The sequence below is a fragment of the Malania oleifera genome, chromosome 4 (genome assembly GCF_029873635.1).
Source record: "Malania oleifera isolate guangnan ecotype guangnan chromosome 4, ASM2987363v1, whole genome shotgun sequence".
Taxonomy (NCBI): domain Eukaryota; kingdom Viridiplantae; phylum Streptophyta; class Magnoliopsida; order Santalales; family Ximeniaceae; genus Malania; species Malania oleifera.
In genome coordinates, this window is record NC_080420.1 from 62,467,780 (window position 1) to 62,479,115 (window position 11,336).

Here is an 11,336-nt window from a genome sequence, read left to right on the forward strand (position 1 = left end):
ACATTTATACTCACATACACACAAACACACACACACACACACTTATACATGCACAAGTACATAAACACACAATATATAAATATATATATATATAAATATATATATATATATATATATATATAATACAAGTGCTATGTAGAAAAATACATAATATATAATATACATAATATAGTGCATAGTATATACTATAGGATACACATACCATGGTATGCATATATATAGAATATGTACGTAATATTTATAATACCTACAATACATGTAATATAAATATATAATAACTATTGTTGACTTTTTGAGTCCAATCCCTATTTTGATTATGACAAACCACAACATCTCCTCGTGTGATTAGTGTTAGCACATGCTCATCCTTTTTATAGAACAGTTGATGATGCAATATGGAAGCCCTGAAAATCAACTAAAAGAACATATTCCATAGTGTATTCCAGGAAAGCAAAGCTTGACGACTCTTATTTTAAGTTGTAATAGTAATCAGGGTTTATTTGAGCATGCATGCTTATATGATTCATATTGAAACTCAAAAATGACTTAGATTGACCTTAGGAACCCTAAAGGTAAGAAAACCTTTTTATACTTAAAGATTATCGTTTATAAAAGGTTTAAAACATTTTTGAAATAAAATAAAACGGCCAAACACTCATTTTTTCTAAGCCCAGTTGACCAGCTTGTCAAGCCCAGTCGATCAGAGTGCTTTTAAAGGAAAAAATGTGGTTTTAAACAAAGGCCCAGTCAACCAGCCTCCCATAGTTATACTTGGGCCAATCGATCGACGAAAGCATAAGGTTAAAAATGGTAATTTGAATAGACCTAGCAGACAGACCACCTTTTAGTCCTGCTAGCCCAGTTGACTAAAGTGAACAAAATGGGCAAGTTTATAAGTGCCCAGTTGCTTGGCCTCTTGAAGTGTGCCAGGCATGGGGTATCACCTGAAGAGGAGGGCTCAATCTTTTAAGGAGTGGTTGTAACAGTTTCTAGTTCACCCTGTTAAGTGAGTAGGGTTGGTGGAATCCTTGGGGGGGTTTTCCCAAGGTAAGGTCGTAGGTGGGTATAGCTGAACCTCGTTAAAAATCTTAGTGTTAATCTCTCTATATCTCTCTCTCTATCTCTCTCTCTCTCTCTCTCCTCTCTCTCTCTCTCTCTCTCTCTCTCTCTCTCTCTCTCTCTCTCTCTCTCTTTCTCTCTCATCTCCTTTAAATTCCTACAAGTGAATTTATATTTTTTAATTGCAGTGACTGCTTTACATACACGCAATTTTACTTTGATTAGGATATTTTTGGGTGAATCGTTTAAATTATCCATGAGAGTTTTTAAAATTCAAACTCACCCCCCTTTTGGGATTACACTGGAAGGCTTGCCAAGGCTTGGGTCCTTAACAAGCAAAATTAAAAGTTCAGTGAGTTTACCACATTAAACTTATCGAAGCCCCAGCTACACAATCCAAGGAATCATTCGATGGCATAGAGTAGCAAAGGTGGACCAACCGTCCGGAGCACAGTCGGGAATCAAAGTATACTCTATCATAACGACCATAAGAACCTCTGTCGGAGACTTTAGTCCAATATGTGTACCTGATTGAAACTGTAGAAGTTCTTATCCTATCAACCAGACATTCATCACAATCAAGCTATAAAGGAAAGTTATCAAATGAAAGCGGTAAAGAGAAAGCATGTAAAAGATCCTCTCTTTGTATTTTGAATGTCTTTCACAAACGTCATAATATACAAGAGAAGATCGTGAAATATACACGGATAGCACAAGAATGCCACCGGTTGTCACAGGTCGTCAAATGCTTCATGCACACACCCAAACAGGAATTGAAAACTATGCTACTCCTAATCTAACTTGGCTCTTAATGACATCTTAAGTCTATCACTAACCCTAGGAAAGGCCAAAGAGGAACCTAGAGCTCTTATTCATAGTGAATACTTATAGGCTTTAGGGTTTACGAAGTTTGGTTCACAGTTTAGGAAAGTTTGCAGCGTATCTTGTGTAAAAGATCGTTGCTATCGACCAAGTCGCCATTGTATTTTCCTTGACCACATGTTGGTCGATTCTCCAATGAAAACAAGGATTTGAATCATTAGCATAGTCAACTCAGTTGAACCACGAGGTCTTGCTAGTTGAGTTAATGGTCGAGGCTTGCAAGATCTCAAACTTGAGGAAATCTCTGGCACTCGACATAGTCGCCCCTTGTTGTCTCTCGCGTCAAGAACTTCGTCCAGGATCTCGGTAATTCTGATCTCAGTTCTGGCTTAGTATCTCGACATGGTCACCCTAGAGAGTTACTTGGTCGAGAATTTGGTTGATCCTTGCAGCAATTCTTCCTCAGTTTGAACCTGGGAACTACGAGTAAAGACTCCATCACCCCTTATGCTGCTTGCCGCACCACTTGGTCGAGTAAAGCCTTATTGTCCTTTGAAGATTTGGAGCTTTAGGTGTTTAGCTGAGTATCTGATTTGAGCTTTGTGTGTCTCCAAATTCCCCTTTAGCTTCTCATATGCCTAATTCCTAGGTTTTAACCTGTTTTTCCTAAAAATGTGAACAAACCTTAAATAGCTATGAACGATGATAATTTTGGGTAAATGCATAATAAAATGAGGATAAAAAAAGGTAAATTGAGGGTCTAAAATCATCCATTTAAGAGACTCTTCACAACCCCCAACTTACACTTTGCTAGTTCTCGAGCAAAGCAAAGACTAAGAAAACTACCAAATCCTATCTACCTCCTCTTTCGTAAGAAACACGGTTACATTTACCATATACAACAAGGCTTATTTTACATACAAGAATACATCCTGATTACATCCAGGCATTTCCATACATGACTCCATTATACACATACTCTGCAGTAATTGATCATTACAAGTTTCAACAATAATAGTCATTACCAACAAGCATAACTCATAGAGAATCAACCAACAATTGCAATTCAAAGCTAATATTATCATGTAATCTTAGGTATATATAGGTTATATAACAAGGCATGTGTAAAGTGCATGATTTTTCACATTTAGGATATCCTTAGACACCTACAAAACAATTATCTTGACTCAGCCTCACTGGTATATTCTAAAAAATACTTAGGAAAATGGGTTCACTCATCATATGTGAGGAGGAATGTCATGATCAAATATCCCACATACCTAAGGAACAAATGCTAATACTAGTCGAAATGGAATCTAGACGATTTGTGAGGTGTTGGGTCCTTCATCCTAGAATCTTCTCACCTACTCACCACATCCAATCAAGATCACCCTAGATCAACTCATTGGGAACCTAGCATGAATACATTTGATGCATCAGATAGCTGAAGAATCATCATACTCGTACGAATGTGGTGTTGTGTCCCCATATTTGACCTTTTCACATTCGACTGGAGCAGGTATTTTTATTTCATACTTTTTTTTTTTCATTGTTTTCCTTTTCCTTCCTTTTCATGGTCGGATTAGACAATCATTACACCACTTTTGTTGTCTTCATTCCACCGATGGGAATTAAGCTCAACAAGAGTCCTCAACATAAGTTTGTCTCTAAGGGTGACCAATCTTCATATCTTGAGTAGGTTGCAAGACCTAGGTTTATGTCTACCCACTAGATATCACCTCTAGGCGAGCAAGTGCAAGAACAAAGGCTAGTAAGCAAGATATATCCAGAAAGAGGAGGAAAGTTGAGTTTTAGAAACTCAGAGTTTGATGTCAAAAACTCAAGATATGAACGAATATGCTCAATAATACCTCACAAGGTGTCATAGTCGCCACTGGTATTCTCTCAGCTCTCAAAGAACCCTAAATGACAAAAACCACGTGTACATGTGTTCTTTGCCTCATGAAGTACCATGTGAATACAAGAGTTTACACAACATTATTAACACAAATAAGTCACTAGTCATCCCTTCTAGAGTATTATATCAGTAAATAGGCAATATCCTATTGACCTACGCACAAATGGCTCATTACTTTGTTAGTGAGCATTATAAAATCATATAAATGAAAGGCCTATGCATGTAACACTAGATTATATAGGTGTATGTAGATGATATAATATATATTATAATGGCATGAATTATGTTTTATTTACCGAGAAAATTTTCAATTTTGTCATTTTTGTCATTTTTTGTGCACGAAATGTGCCATGCAGTCTGTTACCCCCTACCCCTAACTTGGAACATCAGTATCCTCACTAAAGTTTGGAAAGAAAAAGGACCTGGTGTGCATAGGAGGGAATACTGTATGGTGCAATGAATATCAATAAGTGTACCTACATCAGATAGAACATGGAAGCCAAAAACAGCAAGCATGCATAGATACACTGTAGCAAAATAGACATAAATAGCATCCAAAAGCACCATGTATATTGCATTCATGTCAAAAGGTAGTACAATCGGTTAGGAGCAGTGCAAGCAACTAAACTTCCAATCAAAAACATGGTGTAAAGGTGTGCCGCAGAAGCACAACATACAAATCAAGATCGAGCAAAATGACTCTATACAGTGGAGTTGGAATTGGAATCTAATTCGGATGAAAATAGCAATGGTTTGGCTAAGGCGGCATCTCGAGGTGGTGTCGTGTGACACAAGTACCAAAGCCGAGTGGGGGAAAGACAAGGACGTGGGTGACGCAACTAGAGAACCTAGAGTAGTATTGGTAGTATTGACCTCCGAAGGAGGAATATATGACATGCTAGGCCAAAATTTCTGGAATGACAGTGGGTGGCGAAACCTGACCTCATGAAGCTCGGAGGAGAACCATGGGGACTGTGTAATAGATGATGGCATTGCAGAGTGTAGCAGATGCATCTACGAGTCCTCATTCGATGCCCATGGCATCCTTAAGTTTTGTGTCGAACTGCTTGGCCATGGAGCTAATCCCCTTCACGATAGTTGGTGAAGCCGTCTACATGATGCTTTTACCACGAATGTAGCCTTACCAAGCATTTCTGAGTATGGCTACCCTATCGACAAGGAACCTCGTCTTAGAAGGATGCAAAGCTAAAGTCATCAAGCAAGAGGCTGGCACAAAGCTTGGGATAAGTCCGGAGGGGGGTTCGAGGATGAGCCTTGCTCTTGTGCAAGTGGAGAAGTCATTGTGGCTAGTGAGATTTTGGAATAGAGGTGGGCCACGAGTTTGAAGGACTGTGGAGGAGGCGAGAGATGACGAGTGGGGTGTGAACCAGGTTTATAAACACTTTTCTGCTTCATGGACCATGTCGCATCAATCCTTATATTGGTTGCAGATGGTCGCTCCCTTTTCAAGTTTGCAGGAAAACATTACTTTCGCCCAAGTCACATTTAGACGATAGTGCTGGTTGAAGACATGGTCAACCCTCTTAGTGTTTTCAAATCTCAGAACATATTAAGGCTAGATGAGGTCGCCTTCGATGGTGCTAGTCACTCCTTTAGTCGAACCCCCAACTTTTCCTAAAGCTTGTTCTAAAAAATATGGTCTTAAACTACTTGACAATGTACATTGTAAGGATTCAAAAAGAAGGAAAAATTATTGGGTTGCCTCCCAGAAGCACTAAGTTTACCGTCTTCAGCCAGACGCACTTAAGCTTGTGTCAAACTCAGCCTAAAGTTAGAATTGGCCTCTCCCTTCTCTTCCTCACCCCTTGAGTTGCATACCCCTAACTTATTCTCAGAATTGGAGACCAATCATGATTTGTCATAAGTTGCTCATAAAGGTCTCCTAGTTCCGTAATGGAGGGGTATTTAGGCTAAAGTACATTATCCAAAGGGTCCCTCTATAGAAGTGAGGGAACCTCTTCCCCTACAATTGTATCAATCAAGTCTTCATCCACAGCTTGGATGGCCTTAAGTGTGTGTTGGAGGGTATTAAATATGTTCATCCTAAGTTGCTTGTGGCACCATGAAAAGTCCATAATTCCTGTCCTACATTGAATGCAAGCATTAGCGGTGGCTAGGAATGGTCCTCCCAAAAGGACAAGGATTGGATTTGTGGAAGACTCCATATCTAAAATTATGAAATCGATAGGGTAATGGAAATCTCCCACCTTGACCACCACATCTTCTACCACTCCCTGAGGTTGCTTAAGAGATCGATCAACATGACTCACTATTATTAGTGTTGGCTTCAGCTTCCCAAGTTAAGTTGTTGGTAGGCCGAGTATGAAAGGATGTTCACACTCGCTCCTAAATCTCTAAGAGCCCCATCAATGTCGTAATTTCTAACTACACATGAAATAGTGAGTGAGCCAGCGTCTTTTAGCTTAGGCAGGAGATGCCCTAATATCATTGAGCTTAGGTGCTCAGCCTACTTAACCAAACCATCCATATGTACCTTTGACTCTTGTCTTTGCGTTGATAAGTCCTTAAGGAACTCTGTGAACATGGGTGATTGCTTAATACCATCTAGGAGAGGCTTGTCAATTCTTACTTGTTTAAACATGTCCCAAATGGACTCAGTTGAGGCCTCATCCTAAATATAGAAGGTGCAAGAGGGGCTGCAGGATCTGTCACTGAAGGAACATGAAAATTCTTATGGGGGAGAAGTGAGGTTTGGTCTTTCCAGTTGCATGTTTGGTACTGAAGGGTTTGAGTACTCGACTAAAGGAAGATAGGGTGCACGAGTCAGCGTTGGGTACTACCCTCCTTCTTCCTCATTCTCTCTCTTGCTTAGTTGCTCCTCCACTTGGTTATCTATCATCCCACCACTTTGGAGAGTTGTCATTGCCTAGGCTTGCTCGGGGTATGATGAGGGGTTAGTGTCTAGTTCACATTCCACCCTATATTGTCCCTTGGGATTCACTATAGACTGACTTCGCAACTTGCCCTCATCTCTCTGACTCAAGGTAGTAGCTAGTTGCCCTAGGGTGGCTTCTAGTTTTGCAATGGATTGCAAGTGAGAGTGAAGGAGTTGCCATTTGCCGTTCTACTTGATGATCAGCCTCAATGTTTTTAATGGGATTTCAGCACAGTCTCCTGAAAGGTGTCATACTTAGGCTGAGGCTAAGATGGCTACTGAAAGGTTAAAGATCTGGGGCTCAATCAGGATGATTTTGAAAATTTTGGTATAGATGAGGAAGTGGAGACTAAGGGGCTTGTGGAGGTCTTTGAGATTGAAAACCCGAAGCTTGCAACCTCCGAGAGAAGTTAAGCTGTTGTTTCCACCTAGTTGTAGGTACTAGAATAAGAGTCGTTGGATGGCCTATCATACCATTTGTGGGTGGCTTTCACTTCCTCTTGCACAGAATTAGGCTGGGAAGGCGCATGTGGGCAATTGTAACATGTATGGGAAGGATGAGAGCAGATTGCACATACCTCTGAACATGTCATTGTATGTGATTGCAGTCCTAAGTACAAGCATTGATCTAACTTTTTAGATATGGAGTGTAGGGTAAGGCCTGGGTCATGGTTCGCAGTAAACTCGTAAACTCTCTTAGGTTTAGATGTGGATGGGTTGCGGGTTCTACGAGCAGCAACCATATGCTGCTACAAATTCTCAGTTAGGTTCTTGAAGAGAACCTATGCCTCATTCTCATGCTTTGTGAGGAAAGTACCTCTGCACGAGGCATCTAATTGCCACTTGGGGACCTAATGATGTGGAAATTTACGAAGAAGGTCCCTAAAGCGCTCCCTGGTCTCAAAGAAAAGTTCCCCATCCATCTGTGTGAAACTTGTAATTGCCCTTCGCAGTTGGTTAGTCTTCCTAATTGGGAAGTACTTTTTCAAGAATTCATGTTGCATGGTGGCCCAATATTGGTCACCAAGTTCGGCTCTAAGGACATTAGCCAATATTTGGGCTTCTCTTTCAAAGAGAATGGAAAGAGCCTAAGACTAAGGGTGTCATCACAAAATTTACGTATATGGATGGTGGAGTAAATCTCCAAGAATCATCTAGATGTTGATAAGGATTTTCAGTGGAGTTCCCATGACAGGTGGGCAGCATCGAGATGATTAAAGTCTTAATCTCGAATTGCGCCACCTAAACATCCAAGTACCAGATGTAGGACGACAATGTGTATGTGTTAGGCACAAACTAGTCCCTAAGCTTCCTAAGTGGTTAGTCTCCCACCATAGGTAGGTGGGGAGCTTGGGGTTCCGCGAGTTGATCAGCGGGAACCGGTGGGTTTCATTCGACCATAACTTTTGGCTAAGATGACTCAGCGATCTGTGGATTGGAGGTAAATTTTCTAACAGGTCTACGAGATCTTTCAATCTTAGGATCTATAAGAACTATCTCAGGGACCTGAGAGCGCAAACAAAACATGCCCAGTTAAAGCACCTAGAATCAAGACTTCAATGATAGCAAACAAAACAAAAGTAAGAAAAAAATATGAAAACAAAAGGAGAGCAAATAAAAAACAAGGCAACAATACTCTAAAGTAGAAGTTGGCTTATAACCATATCCAAGTCCCTAGCAATGACACCAAAATTTGGTAGGCTCACCAAGGCTTGGGTCCTTAACTACCATAAATAAAATTTTATAACCTAACCAATCCCAAGTTCAGTAGAAAGTGGGTCACTCAGGTGTCGATCCATAGAGACTTAAGGTGTAGTTATAAAACTACATCCAGATTAGTTTACTATGGCTTTGTATCAAAGAGAAGTAAAAGATGGTATTTTGCAATGAGTGAAATCTAACCAACTACAGAAAAGCAATTAAATGAAAGCGAGTAAATCTAACTTAACTCTACTCCTAAAAAGCAATACTTAATCATGAATGACACCTGGGATGTTGTTTGTGTAATCTAAGTTTAGTGAATTTATCGCATTAAACTAACTAGAGCCCTGGCTAAACAATCTAAGGAGTTGTTCAATGGCATAGAGTAGCAAGGGTGCACCAACCGTCTGGAGCACTGTCGGGACTTGAGTATACTTTATCAAAATGACCACGAGAACCTTTGTGGGATACTATAGCCCAATACATGTACCTAACTGAAGTTGTAGAAGTGATTATCCTATCAACTAGACATTCATCACAATCAAGTTATAAAGGAAATCCATTAAATGAAAGCGGTAAAGAGAAAGCATGAAAAAGATCATCCCTTTGTATTCAGAACGTCTATCACTAATTCTAGAACATACAAGATAAGATCGTGTCATATACACGAATAGCACAAGAACACCTCTGGTTGTCACAGGTCATCGAACACTTCATGCACACACCGAAACAAAAATTGAAAACTATGCTACTCCTAATCTAACTTGGCTCTCAATGATATCTTAAGTTTGTCACTAACATAATAGAGGCCAAATAGAAACCCATAGCTCGTGTTCATAGCGAATACTTATAGGCTCTAGTGTTTACAAAGTTTGTTTCACAGTTTAGGAAAGTCTGTAATGTACCTCACATAGAAGATAGTCGCTATTGACCAAGTCGCCCCTGCATTTTCCTTAATCGTGCCCTGGTAGATTCTCCTAGGAAAACAGGGATTTGAATCATCAGCATTGTTGACTCAATCACAGCATGAGGTCTTGCTTATCGAGTTAATGGTCAAGGCTTGCAGGATCTTGAACTTCAATGAATCTCAGGCACTCAACATAATCGCCCCTTATGGTCTCTTTGGTCAAGCTCTTCGTCGAGGCTCTCGGTAATTCTGATCTCATTTTTGGCTTAGTATCTCGATGTGGTTGCCCTGGAGAGTTACTTGGTCGAGGAATTGGTTGATCCTTCTAGCAATTCTTCCCTAGTCTGAACCTAGGAACTATGAGTAAAGATTCAGTCGCCCCTTATGCTGCTTGTCGCACCACTTGGTCGAGCAAAGCCTTATTGTCCTTTGATGATTCGGAGCTTCATAAGTTTTTTTGAGTATTTGATTTGAGCTTTGTGTGTCTCCAAATTCCCTTTTAACTTCTCGTACGTCTAATTCCTTGGTTTTAGCCTGTTTTTCCTAAAAAGGCAAACAAACCTTGGATAGTTCTGAATGATGATAAATCTGGAAAATGCAAAATAAAATGAGGATAAAAAAGGTAAATGAGGGTCTAAAATAATGAATTTAGAGACTCATCATACACCGTTCCCCTCAATTGGTTTAAGAGCCTGGTTGCAATAAGCTTAATCGCATTTGCATAAAGATTGCAATGACTCATAATGGTGTACCTATATTTAGTGGGGGTCGATCTTGTTCAATTCCCCCAATGTTTTATTAGTAAAAGTTACAATGATTGGAAACAAAAAATGACTATTTTTATTTAAACTATTGATTGGAGGGCTTGGAAAGTAATCGAACTAAGGGAACTATAACCCAATGAAAACCATTAAAAATATAGAGTTTCCAAATATTGAAAGTGAAATAAATGAGCATGATTATAATTTATTGCAAATTAATTCGAGTGCTATGAAAATGCTCTATTGTGCTTTAGATTTCGATGTGTTTAAAGAAATCATGGCTTGTAAGAATGCTAAATATATTTGGGAGGAACTCAATAGGAGATATGGAGAAATCAAGAAAAAGGAATCCACTACTCCAGATGCTTCGAGCTCAAACGTGCAAGAAAGAGAAGATCATTGCTATATAGCCTTGACTAACGAACAGGTACATTCCTATGCTTCTATCTATTAATGAGTCGTGCAATGATTTATGTGATAAATCTTGTGATAATCCTGATAGTGAATCATATGATAATTCTGATAGTGATTGCATGCCTACTTATGAGGAATTACAAACCGAATATATTAAAAATCATAAGATATATGTATTTGAAAAGAAAGAATGATGCATCACTGAAAGAGTTAGAATAAAAAAATCTTGTTGAAAAAGAAAAATATTTGAAAATCATGAAATTAGATAACAAGAATGCAATGTTGGAAAAAATAGCTGAAAAAGTTAAGATTCTAGATTTCCATTGAAAATGAAAAGGATCTTAAAATTTATGAACTAGAGGATAAAGAAAACAAAATGACCGAATAATTCATAAAATTACAAGTTGTTTGCAAGGGCCTAAAAGACTTGAGGTCTAGAAAGTAAAATAAAGGACCAAACTAAGATCATCCACACATTCACTAGGGGCAAAGAAAATTTTAATAAGATCTTAGGTTCATAGAAGATAACCTTAGACAAAGAGGGTATAGGTTATCATGGCATTGAAAATAGAAAGAGAAATAGCCTATACATGGGGTACTTTGTAAGAGCATCTAAATTTTATGCTAGTGCCTCATTTGGTCCATATGCTCACACCACTTGTTTCTTGTGCAAAAAGAAGGGTCATATCAAATTTGATTGCCAGTTCAAAAGGAAAGGTGTAAAACCTAAATAAGTGTGGAGAGTCAAAGAAATGATGAGTTCTAACCCGCCAAAACTCCAAGAAAAATGGGTACCGAAGCAAGTCCCATTGTTCCCACCTTAGGTCTTAGGCTTAA

At 39.1% G+C, this 11,336-nt stretch overlaps 1 non-coding gene across 1 annotated transcript; it reads left to right on the forward strand.

The window, feature by feature from the left end:
- The first annotated feature begins 7,565 nt into the window (after nucleotides 1-7,565).
- On the forward strand, nucleotides 7,566-7,671 carry LOC131154675 (small nucleolar RNA R71). The gene has a single exon (XR_009136591.1). It is a non-coding gene; the product is annotated as a small nucleolar RNA R71 (small nucleolar RNA).
- Nucleotides 7,672-11,336: the final 3,665 nt, after the last annotated feature.